At 56.0% G+C, this 17587-nt stretch overlaps 1 protein-coding gene across 2 annotated transcripts in view; it reads right to left on the bottom strand.

The window, feature by feature from the left end:
* LZTS1 (leucine zipper tumor suppressor 1) overlaps positions 1-17383 on the bottom strand; it is a 46376-nt gene extending 28993 nt beyond the window's left edge. Inside the window, exon 1 of one of the 2 annotated variants that reach the window (XM_075910947.1) lies at positions 17156-17383. The gene's annotated coding sequence lies outside the window, so the exon portion shown is untranslated. Of the gene's footprint in view, positions 1-7272; positions 9165-17155 lie in introns of those variants that run through there. The other variant, XM_075910949.1, reaches the window with a different exon arrangement.
* Positions 17384-17587: the final 204 nt, after the last annotated feature.

The raw sequence follows: 17587 nt of genomic DNA, 5'->3' as shown, positions 1-17587 counted from the left end.
TTCAGTTGGGCAGCGGTGCGGGTATCCCAGAAGGGGATTAGCTAGGGCACGACAGAGGGGTGGGGGCAGTCCAGGATGGGGCTGCCAGACAGGGACTGAGATGCACTGGCAGAGCCCTGCCTGGAGAGCCCAGAGCTAGGACAGGGATGGCCACACGTCAGGAATAGACACACGGACGGAACAATTTGGAGAGGGAACTGCCTCGACATCTGTCTTTGCCGGGCCTGGTTTTAAGCTTCCCCCCTTCTTCTTTTTTTTAATTTAAACAAGGCGAGCATGAAAATGCGCTCCGGGCAGGTAAAGTCCCCAAGAAAGCCACACGATGGACGAAGTGACCTAGCTGGAGAGGGATGGCCAAGGAGGGATCACCAAGGAGGAGGCAGGGTAATTAAAGTCAGGCCCCGATGGACTGGAAAAAGAAACCTTCCCAGCCAGGCTCCACTGGACTTTCCCGCCATGCGGCAGCAAACACCTGGTCTGCAAAAGCAAAAAGCAATTTCCACCGCTCCTGCGAAAGCGGAGTGCAGGCTCCCGCCTCGCGCCCCTCTGCGGTATCGCTCCATCGCGTCACCCCACAGATCGAGAGGTTATTGTTAGGGGAGCTGCTCCGAAAGTTCCAGCCCCTCCCCCTGCCTTCAGCGCCCAAGAACAGGAGCGCCCCAGGGGGCAGGTTGTGTTCCAGAGGGAAATAAACGCATTGTCGGAGCTATTCTAATCCCCCCGGCCTCCGTGCATCTCAGGCCTCACCTCTAGCCCCACTGTCGCTCCACTACACGGCTTGGCTGCTATCCATCCTGCCCCACGACATCCCCAATCCCAGGGCCCCCCACAGCCCGGTGTGAGAGAGAGCACCCCAAACCTGAGCTGGTAACCGTGACTCAGATACTCGCTCCCCCGAGCGCCAGGAAGGAGGCGAGGGAGAGTTTCTGACCAGGACAATCCAGCTGAAATCTCCACGGTCCCGCTCCGAGAGCGGGGAGCTGGGAGAATTGCTGGGATGGCCGTCACCACCCCCACAGCCCTGCCCCAATCCAGTTTGGGATCCCCACCGGCATTAGCAGACTGGGCAAAACTACATCCCATGCACTGAGCGACCAGGCCTGTCCTTGGGGGGGGGGCCCTCCTCAGTGCCCCAGGGTTAGAGCCCTGCCCCTGCCCCACCCTGCTCTGCCTCCTCCTGCCCTGGTGGCACCCCTCCACAATATAAGCCAGGTAGTTACGGGGGGCCTGAGTGGGGGGAGGTTACAGAACATAACGGCCAGACTGGGTCAGCCCAAAGGTCCATCCAGCACAGTATCTTGTTTGCCATCAGTGGCCAATGGCAGGTGCCCCAGAGGGAATGAATCAAACAGGTAACGATCAAGCGATCTCTCTCCTGCCGTCCATCTCCACCCTCTGACAAACAGAGGCTGGGGACACCATTGCTTACCCAGCCTGGCTAATAGCCATTTATGGACTTAACCTCCATGAATTTATCTAGTTCTCTTTTAAACCTTTTTATTTAACTCAGGCAAGGAGTTCCACAGGTTATTCCATGGGTTGCCGCAGTGTGAGCCAGAGTGACCTGGTAGCCTGCTCAGCTCTGCCCCGCTGCCTGTCTCCCAGCCCGCTACGCTCCACTTCACTGCAGCAGTGGGACATAGAGCACTCTGGGGCACAGGATGGTTGGGGCGGCTGCTGTGGGGCCCACAAAAGCACAGGGTCTGGGGCAGATACTCCGGACCATCCCATGGACAGCTCCAGGGGCAAGTCAGGTCCTTTTCAGGCTTCCCCATGAACCACGGAAGGATAGGCCATCTTGGCCCTTGAGGTTCAAGCTACTCTCGATTCATGACCAGGAGGAGACACAGACAGATGGTCGCACCTCTGCTGCCGTGCGGGTCGCACACCTTCCTCAGGAGAAACTGAGTCAGGAGGGTGAACCCGCTGGGTCTGCGCCAGGCTGACACTTCCTTCGTTCCTATGCTTCACGAGTATATACAGGGCAGCCCACGAGTATATACAGGGCAGCCCACGAGTATATACAGGGCAGCCATTCTGCCCAAATGTCCAGCTATTATTTCTCTCCTACATTATTTAGTTATTATCGATTCTGCTCAGCAGCCCTCATCAGAGTTGAAACTTCACTGCACTAGGCGCTGGACAGACAAGACAGAAAAACGCTGCATCCCCCTAAGGAAAATCAAGTCTGAAAAAAAGCAAAAGAGACAGAACAAACCAGAAAAATAAATGGCCCATTTGGTCACGTGACTTTCCGAACCGCCTCAGCAATTCAACGCCAGAGCCCCGTGTGCGCACGAGGCGTCTCAGGTGTGCTCTCGGCACAAAGGAAATGTGCATGAGCCACAGCTAAATATTCTCAAGCTGGGGAGATCTTTTTAGTTTATTTAAGGCCTTGGAGCAGCTGGCTTTTCCCACTAATGAGCCACTAATGCGGCCGTGAAAATGTCACTAATTGGAAAGGCAGCTTTGATTCTTCTGGTCTCCCCTTTTCGTTCAAGCATTTGCAAAATCTTTGGAGGCTCAGGGTTCGTGCCTGCAAGACATCAAGTGCCCCCCAATCTCTGCTGAAGTCAGACGTTGTCCTGTGGCTCTCAAGAAATTCATGCTTTGCTGAGAACAGGCACTAATTGATTAGGCAACGAGGAGGGAGAAAAATTGTTCTCCTTGGCCTCTGAGGACTGGACAAGAAGCAAGGGGCTTAAACTGCAGCAAGGGAGGTTTCAGTTGGACATTAGGAAAAACTTCCTATCTGTCAGGGTGGTCAAACACTGGAATAAATTGCCCAGGGAGGTTTAGGTTGGATATTAGGAAAAAAAATTCCTATCAGGGTGGTGAAGCGCTGGAATAAATTGCATAGGGAGGTTGTGGAATCTCCATCCCTGGAGATAGTTAAGAGCAGGCTGGATAGACACTTGTCAGGGATGATCTAGATGGAGCTTGGTCCTGCCATGAGGGGAGGGGACTGGACTCAATGACTTTGCAACGTCCCTTCCAATTCTAGGATTCTATGGAAGGAAGCTAGCTAGGACTAGAACACGGATCCTTCCAGTGCCATATTTACAGACGCCATTTAGCCTGATGAGCAGGCGAGCCAGGAGAACTACAGGACACACAGGGTGGGGGAAGGTGAGGAGGGATGCGGAAGTGGGGCCAAGCGGGGAGGGAGCAGAAGGGGGACCGAGGCAGACCTGGGGGCAGAGTGGGGTGCCAACGGCACCCCGATATCTTACAGTTATGATCTGCTCCCCCTATTTTCTGGAGCCTGGCTGACAAGTTTAAACTGCTCTTGCTGCACCCTCTGAGCACGACGGTGAGGCCGCCGCGTTCCCGGTGCAGACACAGCTGGGTCGCTGGAAGAGTTCCTCCATCCCCCTCGCTACTGCCGCCCGAGGTGGCGGACAGCAGGACCCGTGCTCAGCGTGACCGCACGGACCCGGCCCTGCCGCGGTGCTGCCGGAGTACCCGAGGCAGACAGAGCCTGGGCACGCCCCCTCCTTGCTGACAGATGCCCCGCGATCGTTCGCTCTCCCGCAGGCGGGTGAATGGGCCCTCGCACACCCAGCGCCGGTTATTTTTGGGTCCTGGAACAGCGTGGGGCTGACAGCTGATGCCGAGGTGGGTGACAGCTGAATGCCGCGCGGCTTTCACTTATCTCCGCCAGGCCCTTTTCACTCATCTATTTCTGAATCAATAAAACATGATCCGCCAAGACGGGCGGGGGGGGGGGGAGAACCAACACCCCAAGAGAGGGTTGAAAGGGTCTGACTAGGCCCCGGCTCTACTCAGCCTCTCGAACCTCTCCATAGCGGGACCGCTGAGCTGGGGTTGCGGCTGCAGGGGAAGGGCTGTCTCTGTTCAGTGCGTGTACAGCGCCTGGCGCACATCTCCATTCCTTGTGGCCCTTCCAAGGCCAGTCTTTGGGAAGAGCCAAGCCCTAATACCTCAGAAAAGGGGGTGAACCCATTCCTGCATGCCTCCTGGGTAGAGGGCAGATAAGGGATGCGCTGCAGGTTAGGTAGCGTGGCCTAAGGGATAGGGCACTTGCCTGGGGAGTCTAGGGTGGTGGGTTCAAATCCTCCTGCCTAGCTGGAGGCAGGATAAGGGAGGCTCTGAAGGAGGGGGCAGAAATACCTTTCTGAGCCCCAAAGGGCTACCAGCTCATGCCATGAAGCATGGATTTGGTTTCCCATCTCCAGCCGTGTGTAAGACCAGCATCCAAAGGGCCTGAACGTATTAAGCAGTGTAAGGATGATACGGTGTCAGAGCCAGAAATACCAGCCACGTGGCCTAGGGTCCCCAAATTCCAACCCACCCGCTAGACAGGGCGGCCTTAGAAACACAAGGCTTCCTAGTTCTCCCGTCGGCGATTAAATCCGCCATCTGGGACCGGGAATCCCCCCCGCGAGTGTGGCGAAAGGCTGCGACCCCAGGCCCTTCGTTTCATTGCCAGGAACTGTCTCGTTAGCGCTGTGAACCCAGGGAGCTTTCCACGGAGAGTTAGAAAGTTGAGCGGCAGGGTTGCCATGGAGATGGGCTTCTGGTGGCAACCTCCTCGTCTCTTTTCTCCCGCTTCTGAGCTAATAAAAGGGCTGCCGGGAGCCCATGGGGAAGCAGGACTCCATCAGTCCCGTTCGGAGCGGGGTCTCTGAACCACACACAAGCATTGGCCTTGGACGGCCTTTCAGGGCAGACGTTACCTCGGTCTCCTCCTAACCACCGGAATCACTGGCCCAGCACCGGTGTCAATGAGTTTGCCTCCAGTGGAGCTTTTTCCCCTCCTGTTAGCTGCCTGCCCGTTGACTCAAGGCAGCTAATGTTTGGTCCGGACTAGTCTTGGCAGGCCCCACACGTCTGCCCTGGAACACCTCCCCACAGGGGAGAACTCGCCTCAGTAAAACGAAGGCCGTTCCGAGATTAAATACCAGACTGATGGGTGCGAGAGAGGGCGCGAGTCCCAAATCTGAGCTTGGAAACGGACCGTGTGACTGAGGCTATGTCTAGACTACGGAGTTTTTCCGGGATACCCCGGAAAAAGTCTGACGCATCCAGGGAACGTGTCTGCTCTTCCGAAATTCTTTTGGAAGCCCCGTGTGCTTCGTTTTATGAGGAAGAAGGGCTCTTCTGAAAGAGGAGGTTTTTCCAAAATTTGGCCCAGTGTAGATGGGCCACATTTCGGAAAAGCCTCTTCCGAAAAAAGAATAGGAGAAAGGTACGCAAATTGCAGAGCACAATTTGCGTACCTTTTTCCGAAAAAAGGGGGGCAGTGTAGATGTAGCCTCTGATACTAGCTCCCTTGAGAGCCAGGAAGGGTGTGGGGTAAGGGACGGCAGGGTTTCTGATCAGGACCGTTCGGCTGAAATCCCCACATTCCCGCTCCAAGAGAGGGTAGCACGGAGAGCTTTTCAGTGTCGCTCCTTGGGCCTCTCTCCCGTTGGCAGCGATAAGTGTGGGATTCCCGCCTCCTTGATCTTTCACCTCCCTTCATTGCTGCTCTTCCATTCCCCTGCACAACTCACTTAGCTCAATTGCTGCATTACCATTCCGGGAGGCACACGCCTTCTGCCACCCCTCACCCCGACAGCGTCTCTCCTGGCTCGCCGCCCTTTCTGCCCTCGCACGAGAGTCTTCCCTCAAGCCACCTTTCCTAGCAGACAAAGCAGCCGAGCCCTCCTGGTGGATTCCTTCAGCCCTTGGTCTCCGGGTCAATTTTGGCCAAGATGTTCACACCAGGCTAGATCATCACCAATTTCTACTGTGCAACCGTGCCTGCGCTTGAAGAACTAGGACTCACGCACGCCTTCTTCTGGTGCATTCCCTTCCTGTCATTCCTGCCCCCCGAGATTTACAGTGACAACATGACCGGAGACCCCTCTCCCCAGGTAGAACCTCGAACCTTCATCCATTCCTTTAAACAAAATTCCTTCCCTCCTCCCTCCCCATCAGGGTTTCTCCCTTTCCTGGTTACCTACTGAAGCTGCATGAATCTCATGGGCAACACATGTGATTGTAACCCACGGATGGTTCCCCCCCCACCCCCGTGCTGATCCTCAAAGGAAGTTAGTTATTTCTGCCCTAGGTTTTGGTGGTGCACATTCCCACATGCCTTGACGCACGTAAAAAAATTTTCTGCAGATGGATGGCAAAAATCTGCACATGGGTGGAAAAGATGAGAGGGAACATTGCTCATCACCTGGGTTTGGACCAAAGCCCGACAGGAGTGCATCGCAGCCCTGCACCAGCTGAGCTAAAGGAGTAACTCCGTTAGCTGACAGCAGTAATAGGCTGTGAAACGTTAGCGATCCAGCCACTAACGGACCCGCTTGGTAAGTGGGATGCAGCCAGGCCGGGTTGGAACTCCCCTCTCCTGATTTAGTCAAAACCAAAAGCAGGAGGCAAAACGTGCCAATCCCAAAGTACTCCAAACTCTCCTACCTCAACCGGAGACCTGTCCCCTGGGGGGATTAATTTTCAGCTATGCTCAGTGCAATTGAATATCTGCAAAGAGGCCTCACTGTACGCCTGGATGTGTGTGTCAGACTTCTCTTCCTGGGCACAAGGACTTGCGCCTACAGTCTGATACTTCGCTAGCCATCTTGCAATCAATGCAACCAAACAGTCCCTCTATCTGCCTCGGGAATTTCCAGTGGCACACCATAAGCAGTCTAAAGACAAGCAACGCACGCCCCTGCGCGTGAAGAACTAGGACTCAGATGCTTTCCTCTGGTGCGTTTCCTTCCTGCCATTCCTGCCCCCCAAGACTTACAGTTTCTCTCTGGAATGGCCATACCTTCTATCCCTCTCTTGCTGGTTCTCACGGCCCACATTATCGGGCCAAAGTGATTCTGCTGTTCTGGAAACACCAGCAAAGGCAACTGCTGCATTTGGAGCGAAGAAAAGGACTGGATTCGGGAGGTGTCCACCATTTTGTGGTTTGCCTCGTTCTCTCCCCCTCCTCCTAGTGCTCTCGAGTGTGTATTGCACCCCCTCACTCCTGCACCATTCAACCCGTCTCAGAGGCAGCAGCAGTGGCGGGAAAGACCTGATAAATCCAGTTGCCTTTTTGTATTTTTCTCCTTCTGTCTGCTGAAGCTTGGCCCATTGTAAAATCCGCCCCTTTAATTCCTGGCTGCCGAAAGGAGGCCGTTACATGAGAAGAGAAATGCACATCCAACTTGCAAGGAATATTCAATTAACTTTTAAACAAGACTGTCGGTACCCGCATGCAGAGATATCATTGAATTGTTTTTTTTTAAATATACAGGTACTTACATTTCACAGAGGCATGTCCACTGGTACGGTAGCTGGCTTTGTGGCGGCTGCCACTGATGTCTTGTTAAATGTCAATTAAAGATCTAACTGTTCCTTGCAATTTGCATGCCAAATTAGAATCTATGACATCGTTTGCTTTGCTTATGCAATATGGCAGCCGGCCAAATTCATCCCTCTCGCATCTGCGAAGCCCCAATAAACTCCCCTTAGAAAATTCCATTGATGGCAAACGGGCTTGCATGATTGCACGGCAAGGTAAAATGAGAGGATCACATACATGCCTTGTTCTCTGAAAGCAGGAGGTAGGTAAGAGTCCAGCGGGGGGCTCTGGCTCACACCTAACGAGGGCTAATGCCCCCAGCCAGAAAAATGCTTACCTCCCCAAAGCAATCGGCTCAGGAGAGGAGCCTCGGAAGTCTCATATCCTAGGCTTGTGTGCCTGTGTTCCCCCTGCTGCTTGGAATCGTGCTACAGCCATACAAACAACACAACACTCGCGGGTTAGGAAATGCAGCCTCGCCAAACTCTTCCCAGCCTCTCCACCCCCACCCCTACTTTTAGATCTCGCTCACTCCTTCTGTGCGGCTGGTTTCTCTCGAGACGGGAGCTGCAAGGGGCAAGGAGGCAGCTGGAGCAGTGGCGCTCTGCTTTGACTGCCCTGCGTCACTGCACTTCCAGAGCGGGGGTTTTCTTATGGTTTACGCCCCTTCAAAGAGTCGCTCAGGGAACCCGCCGAGGCAAACTCAAGAGCAGCAAGGTCAACACGCCATGTCACATAAATTAGGCAGCTGGTGACTTTTAAGGCTTCCCAACCAGGGGAAACGCACGACGGCGCAGAAGAGATTAGCAGCATAAACGCTCAGGCAGTGGGAAGAAATGCTCGGGTTTCCCAGCAGGGCTCAATCCTCAGCTACCCTGAAGTCCCCGGGCTCCTGTTGAGTCCCAGCTGGAGCGGGCGGAAACGTGATTTGTGCCGCTTTGTGAAACGCTTTGCGGGAACATCTCTGGTTCAGTGACTGTTTGGTGCCCCCGAGCCAGCCAGAGCAGGGCTCCATGGAAAGCCAAGCGGGCTGTGGGGACCTAAGTCTTCCATCGGCTGGTCTGTTGGAGCGGCACCCACCCCGGCTCGCAAATCAGCTTTGCTTTGCCAGCTGCGGATGGGGGCAGGCAGTTCTCGTGGGGTGAGCGTCTGGGGAACTGTGTCTCTCTGCATGCCCCTTGCGCCTCCTTTCAGAGCACAACCCCACGTCAGCCCGTCCCGCTCACTCACCGGACAAGCAAAGGGTCCCCAAGAGAGGAGGGAAGCGAACAATCGGGGGTTAATTAGCTCAATCTGCTGGAGCCCTCGGGCCAAATGGAGTTCTGGGACAATAGAGCAGCCGGCAGCATCCTGGCAGCTACGGTTCTGGGGCAGCCGGGGTTCTCAGCTCCCCCTCTACACCCTCCCGCTGCAGCGACGTTTCGGGATTACTGGCAGGCACCAGGCACTCGCGGGTGTCTCGCCTGGGACAGAGACATGCTCCCTGCTGGGTTGGATCCTCTGACAGACACAGGCTGATTGGGCCTCCCCCGGTTCTCCCAGTCCTGGTGCCCTTCCCTATCCTTCCCTGTGCCCTTCCTTCTCTCTCTCTCCCCACCAGAGTATCTGAATGCACGGACACCGGCAACCGTAGGGCAGGAACGGGGTAAGGATGTAAGAGCTTAACCAGTTAACCAATACACGGATGCTCATCGGTTTCTGTGACTGATTAAACTCTGCCTGCTCCTGAGCTGATGCGCGCCAGGAGCCTGCCGGATGCAGAGCATGCAGCAGGGGGCAGCCGGCACCCTGGGAGCGGAGCCAGCAAAGGACATCCATAGAGGCACCCCTCCATCATCCTTCCCTCCCTTGTCTCAACATCCCACATGAAGACGGATTACAAGCAATTAGAAACACTATCCCAGAGGACACTACTGCCAACCTGATAGCAGACCTATGTAACTTTGTTCTCACCCACAATTATTTCCGGTTTGAGAACAACTTATACCTCCAGATCAGCGGCACAGCCATGGGTACACGCATGGCCCCACAGTATGCTAACATCTTTATGGCTGACCTAGAACAACGTTTCCTCAACTCCCGTCCCCTTTCACCCCTCCTCTACCTACGGTACATCGATGACATCTTTATGATCTGGACACATGGCCAAGAAACACTGGAGATATTCCACAGAGATTTCAACAACCTACACCCCACCATCAACCTCAGCCTGGACCATTCTACACGAGAGATCCACTTCCTGGACACCACCGTACAAATCAACAATGGAAAATTAGACACCACTCTCTACAGAAAACCCACTGACTCATACAGTTACCTACATGCATCCAGCTCCCATCCAGAACACACCACACGATCCATCGTCTATAGCCAAGCCCTTCGATACAACCGCATCTGCTCTAACCCCACTGACAGAGACCAGAAGCTTCAGGATCTCTACCAAGCATTTATAAATCTCAACTACCCACCCAGAGAAACAAAAAAGCAAATTGAAAGAGCCAGACGAATACCTAGAAACCATCTACTTCAAGACAGACCCAAGAAAACCAACAATAGAACACCACTTGTCATCACCTACAACCCCCAACTTAAACCTGTCCAACACATTATCAAGAAACTACAGCCTATATTGGAACAGGATACCATACTCAAAGAGACTCTGGGAGACAGACCCATAGTCTCCTATAGACAACCACCTAACCTCAAGATGATTCTTACCAACCACCACAGGACATACCACACTAATACCAACCCTGGTACCTTCCCTTGCAACAAACCCCGTTGCCAGCTTTGTCCACATATTCATTCTGCTGATACCATTATTGGACCTAACCAAGTGAGTTATAAGATCAAGAACACATATTCCTGCGCATCCAGAAATATAATCTACGCTATCATGTGCCGAAAGTGTCCGTCTGCTATGTACATTGGACAAACATCTCAGACACTTCGCCAAAGGATTAATGCCCACAAAACAGATATTAGACAAGATCACAAAGAGAAAACAGTTTCTTGCCACTTTAACCAGAAAGGACACTCTCTAAATGACTTAGCCACCTGCATTCTGCTACAAAGACCTTTTACATCTGCACTTGAAAGGGAATCCTCTGAACTGTCATTCATGTTAAAATTCGACACTTACCACCAGGGACTTAACAAGTCTTTGAACTTTCTCACCCATTATCAAGACAGTTTCCCCAATTATCACCTGTAATACCATTAACTCACAAACATCCCACTCTCCCTACCTTTAATATCAGCAATTCACAGACACTTACCTTCCTTCCTCCCCCTTCCCACCCCCCCCCGCATCCTCCTTCTGTTCTGCAATGTGATTTGTCCTTTTCATATTTGTTCATTTTTTTAAATTGTATCCTTTGGTATATATGGTTGTGACTACTTTCTTCCACTATTTGATCTGAGGAAGTGGGTCTGGCCCACGAAAGCTCATCATCTAATAAACCATCTTGTTAGTCTTTAAAGTGCTACATTGTCCTGCATTTTGCTTCAACTACCCCAGACTAACACGGCTACATTTCTATCACTTGTCTCTACTGGTACATCCCCAGGTCAAACGGTACCCTGTCACTGACAAGGTTTCTATCGGTTACACGGTTATGGATTGTATCGATTTTTTTACCTCTCTAGTGCGCCCCCTTGTGGTGGGGGAATGTGCAGGTGGGTATGTGGAATGGATCCTGCGATCAGCTGGTTCTGGTACTTTGCATCCCTGCCGTGCCCAGCGGCCTGCCTAGGCCACAATCGCAGGGCCTCCGCCGCTCGGCCCCGGCAGCTGCTTTTGTGCTTCTTCTTCAAGGGCCCCATCAGAGCTGGGCGCAGCCGCCGCCGGTCTGTGACCTAGCAGGCCCCGGAGCCGTTCCGGCACTTGGGTGTCTGATTTAGAGCCTACCCCCTGGCTCCAACCGCAGGCCCTGCCTTAGAGCCGGGCCGGCCTTACGGACGGGCAAACTAGGACCATGCCCGTAGCCAGAGGGTGAGGGGCAACTCGGCACGGGTGCTGCTTGTCGAAGGGGGTGGGAGGCAGTGAGCAGGGGCGGTGTGGCGGGGCCTGGCGGACGCGCAGGGGTGGGGGCACAGGCGGGAGGAAAGAGCAGGGGGTGGTATCAAGGGGGCACCCTGCAGGGGTTGGGGTAAAGGGGGCACAGGAGGCGAAGCAGGGGTCGGGGAGCCCCAGGGTGCCAGGGGAAATGGGCGGAGCTATGCACCCCGGGGTCAGGGGCCAAAACCCAAGTTCCCCCAGGGCGCCATTTTCTCTGAGGCCGGCTCTGTCCCAGCGCTGGAGTGGGAAGGGGGAAGTTTCCAGCCTCAGGAGACACCCCCGTGCTCCCACTCGTCTGGCCAGCACTAAAGCTCACAGCCGAGCCACAGCGGCGGGAGGGGGGGCTCAGGCAGCGAGCACCCATCTGGGGTGGGGAGCTAGCCCCTCCTGCTGCCATGGCTCCCTTTCCGCCCTTACTGCACCCTCTGGATCTGCAGGCGTCTCGTCCCCTCCCGCCCTTCTAGCGCAGCCCAAGCCCTTCGGTCGGGATCATCCCTCCTTCCTGCTCCCCTGGCCACTGTGCGCTCCCCCCCAATCCCGCACGGCTCTTTCCCCTCAACTCCCTCCGGTCTCTTCTCTTCACCTTGCCCCGGCTCCACCTCCGCTCTCATTCCCTCAGGCTCCCCGTGCCCCGGGCACCTCCGCCAGCCTCCCTGAGAGAATCGTTTTGTCGGTTGGAGCGGGGCCCGGAGCTGGCCACGCCCTGTGGGGAGCCGTGGGGTTCGGAGGTGGCCCTGGATTGGACCGAAGCGAGGGCTGGTCAGAGAGCTGTGGATCAAGCCCGTTTCTAACCGACGCGCGCATGGTGCCGAGAGGGTCTGAGGAGCCGTCACTATGGACACGGCCAGGGGGAGCTCATGCCAGGTCCCGTCTGTTCCCAGCACCCCCTGATTCACCCCAGCCAGGACGAACCGTCCCTTCTTGCCGACGTGCGACACGCTGCTCCCTCCCCTCGCACGGCCTCCAGAGACCAAACACGTCTCCTGCCGGACATCAGGGGGCCTCTGCTCAAGGTCGGCGTGGGCAGCCGCCCCCTCCCAGGCGCTGGGGTGTCCCGTGTGCACCTCCTCCATGGGTGGGAGCTATCTGCCCACTCCGTGGAAGGCCCCGTCCTCAGACCCTCAAGGGTCTGGCAAGGTTGGCAAACGCACAGAGAAAAAGCTCAGCCCTCAGGGGAGAAATTTCGGTCTCGGTACCATCGTGAGCGCCTGCGGCATATGCCCATGCGCCCCGGCGCTGCCAGCCTGCTGCACCTTTGCTTTTTCTCCCCTCCAGTGAGCCAGCCACTGGGGCTCCCTCTTTGCCCCCCTTCTCCAGAGGGGAGGCCCCCCTGATCTTCCCCCCAGGACAGAAAGCTCCACCTCCGGCACCCTCACCCACTCAACAGGGCTTCTCAGGGCTGTCGCTTTTGAACCCTCTCTTTCCGGCGAGAATCGAATGTGCGTTTGCCTTCCCCTCCCTGCCAGCCCTGCCTGCCAGTGAAGAATGACTAAGGAGGTGGGTGGAAATGGAGTGAATTAAGACCGATTTAGCAGCCTGTGGTGCCAAGCGAGGGTGTCATCTAGGGAACGGCTACAGACCCAGCTGGGCATCTCCAACCCTAGTGCACTGGCAGGGAGGAAGGGCACAGTACAGCGTGTACTCAGCAAGCAGTGGTGGCTGTGATTGTGACGGAGCACGTAGCTGTGCACCAGGGTGTGAGACAAAAGGTTTTGTGTGGCCACCCCATGTTGTGTGGGTGCACGTTCGCTTGTGCAAATTCAGGGCACCAATATGCGGTGCACCAGTGATTTTTTTTGCACTCATAATTCGTTGCACCAGTGATTTTGCATCCGCCGACGGAAGTCCAAATGGCAGGGTTTGCATAATGTCGAGGATACGGCTATGTCTACACTGCTGGTTTCTGCTGGCAGAGAGGATGCAAATAAAGCGCTGATTAGCATTTTGTCACGCTTCATTTGCATAATCTAGTCGTGCCGTTTTTGCACAGGGGGTTTTTGTGCAAAAAGGAAACATCCACACTGCTTGTTTTTGCACAAAAACCCCTTGTGCAAAAACGGCTCAACTAGATTATGCAAATGAAGTGCGACAAAATGCTAATCGGCGCTTCATTTGCATACTCTCTTCCAGCAAAAGCCGGCAGTGTAGACAAAGCGTAGGACAAGGGATTGAAATTACAGCAGGGGAGGTTTAGGTTGGACATTAGGAAAAACTTCCCACCTGTCAGGGTGGTGAAGCACTGGAATCAATTGCCCAGGGAAGTTGTGGAATCTCCATCTCTGGAGATATTTGAGAGCAGGTTAGAAAGATATCTGTCAGGGATGGTTTAGATCAGGGGTGGGCAATAATTTTCACAGGGGGGCCACTCAATGAATTTTGGTATGTAGCCACGGGTCGGCTCCACCCCCAAAAGGGGCGGGGCCTAGGGAGGAAGGGGCGGGGCTAGGGTCTAGCTCCCTCCAGAGTTGCCTGAGACTGGAGACTTTGAATTAAAAACACAGCAAAGGGCAAGCGGCTCTCAGTCCTACCACAATCGGCTTGCCTGGCAGACGCCCGGAGTTGCTGTGGCTATTTAAAGTCTCCCGGTTGCACCGCTCTCCTGACCGGAGCCGTGAGCCCTACTGCCAGGCAACGCGGTAGCAGCAGGATCACAACACGCGAGCCCTTTAAAGTGCGGCTATTTAAAGGGCTCACGGCTCTGGACCCTGCCGGGGTAGCGCCACGACCGGGAGCCAGGAGCCAATAGGATCCTGCTGCCTGAGCCGCCGCCTGGAAGTTCAGTAGCACAGGCAGCAGGATGTAAATAGAAAGCAGCCTGATGCCGTCTGCGGGCCGATCAAAGCGTTAGGTGGGCGGATCTGGCCCCTGGGCTGCTATCTTGCCTAGACCTGGTCTAGATGGTGCTTGGTCCTGCCATGAGGGCAGGTAACTGGACTTGACGACCTCTCCAGATCCAGTGTTCTCCGATTCTGTGAATATCGCCTCTTTGAACGTTAAGCCCTGCAAGTGCGTGTGAAACTGTGAAGCTTTGTGCAACGCCAAGTGCACGCGGGTGTGCCTGTGTGAATTCAGGTGTGCTGGTGAGAGCGGGTGTGAGGACACGGGGGCCACGAGGCTGCGGCTGCCTGGACACGAACCTGGCAGGCTCTGCTCTGACGAGGTGTTTAATCAGGGTCTGGCGTGCCAGACCCAGGAATTCAGACAGCGCAGCCTCATTAGAACGTTTGTTCCAGGTGGCGTGCTCCGCCGAGATCACATCTGCTCACACTCCTACTCACCACATCCCGCAGCAAGAAAAACAACCTCGCTGGCTGCATTTGAACAATGCGCAGGGAGCGGAGGACGACGCACATGGCTGCTCAGAGAGAAGGGATCGCGCACCGATTTTTCGCCCTGTCTGAGCCAGGTTCCAGTAAGCCTCCAGTCACAAAGGCAACGAGGTTGCCGGTCTCAGCTGAGTACTTATTTACTTTTCCACGTGGAAAATAAAAGTGTAATCAGTCTCAGTGGGCACTCTCTGGTCCAAAGGGATCCCGGACTAGCGAGGAGGAGGGGGAAAGCAGAGCAGGGACGGGGGCGGGAGTCAGGACTAAAATAATAGAGTGTTGTATGGATTTGGGACGCAAATACCCGTGTCACATGACGCGTTAGTATCCACTGAGCTAATGATCTAGACTTGGTAGGTCAGGCTGAAGGTGTATTGACAGAGCTGTGCACACAGGAAGCCTGGCCCACACGGGGCCTGCCACTCAAATGTTACAAATTTTAAACATCTGCCAAATTTACCCCCACGTTTAGAAGAGACACACATGCCATAGTTCCCCCCGAGGGCAAATTCTGAGCACGGAAAATCCACTGACATTGCAGACTAGTGAGCCAGTGTAAAAAAGGAGCAATCCCCCCTTCCCCTGCACACGTATCCTGTCTGCATCCGCGGGCACCCTCCAAACATCTAACCGGCTAGGGAGCAGCGAGAGCCTGGGATGCTGCCTCCCCCGACGCCCAGCTGTCTGGACACCCCTAAAAGACGAGAGGACCCATGGGCAGCGTTCGCTGTAAGCGGCGCACGTGGAGAGATTCAAACGCCGACCAGCTGCTTGGCAGAGTGCCCTCAGCAAGGGTTTTGTTTCTATTGGCGGTGCACATTCATGCACGCCTCAGTGCATATAAACTTATTCCGCACGTGGATGGAAAAATTCGCACGTGGACAGACACAATTGAGGGAACATTTCCTGTGGGGGTGATCGCCCAGCAGCACACACACAGGATGCACAGGTGTGCGCGCGCACACACACCTAACGGCACTAGCATCTACAGAGGCCCACGGCTACATCCGCCCACGCAAGCAACAATCCCTTTTCCCCCGTCACACTGCGCTTCTCCCTCTCCATGAACGCGACCCACCCACTCACTGCTCTCTCTCTCTCTCCCACAGCAACTTATGTCTTATGCAAGCGCTCAGCCCTGTTCTTCAGCACCGCATGGAGCTGGAAACAGCCAAGGGAAGCGTCCTCACTGCAGTGCTAGCTCTTATCTTCAGAGATTCCCAGCCTAGCAGAGCGGATGTTTCCCTCCCCTGCCCTCCGCCTGAACCAAACGAGACCTTGAGGCCCTTGCACAAGCAAAGAACTTTTCACGACTCCAGAGCAGTGTGAGACAGGCAGCCCTCGCTGAGTAACCGGTGTTAAGCAATGCACATGTCTTGACAATTCTGCGCTGGGCAGCCCAGAGATCATGGTTTCACATTGAGCAAGAGTGATACCTGGCTTGTTGGTTTTGTTTTTTGGTGATCCTGGTGTCTCTGAGTCTGAGCCCCGGGTGTTGCAATCTATAGGCACTGTGAGTGAGGCTGGGTGCACACTAGGATGCAACCGGACCGGAAACGCACCCGGAGCACAACCTGGGTGAAGCGGTTGTGTTGTTTCATGTGTCCAGAGTGCTGGGGAGGCAGGACGCCTTCTCCAGCGGGCCTGCCTTGTGCCGTGCGCAGTGCCGCAAGAGACATGTGCCCAGAGTGTGTAAGGGGCATGAAGTGTTGCGTGCGATGTGTGTGTCGGCGACACTGGCTGCTGCGTGTTGTGCCCGCGCTGTGTCGATGGTGCACTGCTGATGCACGGGGTGTGCTGCGTGTGCACCGTGTGTGTTGCCTATCGAGTCAGGCAACCCCAGCCCATGAGCTAAGTGCCTGGATCTTATTCCTCTAGGTCTCTGTCCTCGGAGTGCTCTCTTTCCCTCTAATCACAGGAGTTGGAACCAGGGGCGCTGGGGGCGGGAGGGGGGTGCTACTGCACCCCCTGCCTGGAAGGGGCTTCCATCCCCTGCAGGGTTTACACTTTGCACTCTCAGCACTCCTCCCCCCCCCCCCCCCACACACACATCGTTCCCACCTCCCTGCCTGGAGAGAAGTGCATTGGTCTGTCCAGCTACCGCCTGCCCCCGGTCCGATCCCACCTTTCCACACCCCTCTCCTCCAGCCACTGGACCGAAACCCCGGCGCACGGTACCCGGGGGGCATCGTAGATTTCCTCTCCCCCCCCCCCGCCCCAGTTCTCTCTCCTCTGGGGCTGGGGACCCCCAGGAATCTGCACCACCCCCAAGCTCCCCCAAGCTCCCCTCGCCCTGCTCCCCAAAGCGCAGACAGGTCCTCCCTGCGGTGGCATGCCCCCCCCCCCGGCTTTAACCTCCCCCCATGCGCTGGCACGGCCCCCCCCCTCCGGCTCTGACCCCCCCTCCCCGGCTCTGACCCCCCCGAGCCCGGGACGGGGAAGAAAAACTTGCGCTACCTCGAGTCCTGCGCGTCTCCTTCGCCCTCGCCCGCTCCATGGAAGCGCTCAGCCCCGCTGCGCTCCGCCCGGCCGCTTGGCTCCCGGCCCGGCCGCTGCGCCCCTCTCCATCCCCGCCAGGAACCGCTCCGGCTCGGCTCGGCTCGGCTCGGCGGGGGCGGGGCGGCGCTCCGCAAGCCCCGCGCTCATTGGCTGCCCGCCGGGAGCCCCGCCACCGGCTTTGTGTCCCGCCTGACAGCTGGGGCGGTGGGCAGGGTCTGCCCGCCCTTCCCAAAGCGGCCCCCGGCGCCCTGGCGAGGCGCAAGACGCGCCCGCCCGGTTCCCCTGCTTTGCAGCGGGATGAGCAAAGGCGGGGAGGGAGGGGGGGGGGGGCTGAAATGCAGGGGGTAAAGCGGGGGGAGGGGAGGGCTGGAAAGTGTAGGGGGGGCACAG

This window comes from Pelodiscus sinensis, chromosome 28, assembly GCF_049634645.1.
Source record: "Pelodiscus sinensis isolate JC-2024 chromosome 28, ASM4963464v1, whole genome shotgun sequence".
In the NCBI taxonomy this organism is placed as follows: domain Eukaryota; kingdom Metazoa; phylum Chordata; order Testudines; family Trionychidae; genus Pelodiscus; species Pelodiscus sinensis.
The sequence above is the reverse complement of the archived record's forward strand: the minus strand, read 5'-3'. Positions and strand labels throughout refer to the sequence as shown.